The 632-nt window shown below is 27.1% G+C and overlaps 1 protein-coding gene across 1 annotated transcript in view; it reads left to right on the top strand.

Annotated features, from left to right (window-relative positions):
• LOC119594028 (thiopurine S-methyltransferase-like) overlaps positions 1 to 632 on the top strand; it is a 5,910-nt gene that overhangs the window by 4,102 nt on the left and 1,176 nt on the right. The gene's annotated exons all lie outside the window — the stretch shown is intronic.

Raw genomic sequence — 632 nt, 5'->3', positions numbered from 1 at the left:
TCAGAAATGTAGCTAGATAGAAAAGATATTTTCTGAAAAGGATTAAGTTCATATTCCATATAATTATGAAGTAAAGAAAAGCCAAGGGATATACAAATACAAATACAAAGTTAGTGGAAATATAAAACATTTTCTGTTTTCTGGCACAGAGAGGAAAAGTATTGAATAAAAGTATATATTTACTTTAGGAAATGCAATGTCCTGTATGTTTATATATAATCTTTATATGCACAGTAATCACAATACCATCCAATTAAGTGGACATGTGAAAATTTTCTTATTGAAAGAGGATAAGTATTAAACTTAATGTATATATTTCTTCACAGATGCTGCAGACTTAGAATTGTTCCCAAGTGCATAAATTTTTTGAATTGAAAATAAGAATTTTAAGTAAATGAAAGAATGATAAGTAATGAAAAAGATAGAACACAAAAACGATGATATAAAGAACATAGTGAAAGCAAACAGAATGAAAGTAGACAAGTAAAAGAAAACATTATTTAGATGAATATGTAGAAAGACAGAGAAGGAAATTAGGTAGAAGTGAACATGGGGAAAAATTGAAGATAGTTGCACATATTTGCTTAGAATTAGATGAAAAGATAGATAAATTAAGAGGCAAGTGAAAAATC

The sequence above is a fragment of the Penaeus monodon genome, chromosome 33 (genome assembly GCF_015228065.2).
Source record: "Penaeus monodon isolate SGIC_2016 chromosome 33, NSTDA_Pmon_1, whole genome shotgun sequence".
Taxonomy (NCBI): Eukaryota; Metazoa; Arthropoda; class Malacostraca; order Decapoda; family Penaeidae; genus Penaeus; species Penaeus monodon.
The sequence above is the reverse complement of the archived record's forward strand: the minus strand, read 5'-3'. Positions and strand labels throughout refer to the sequence as shown.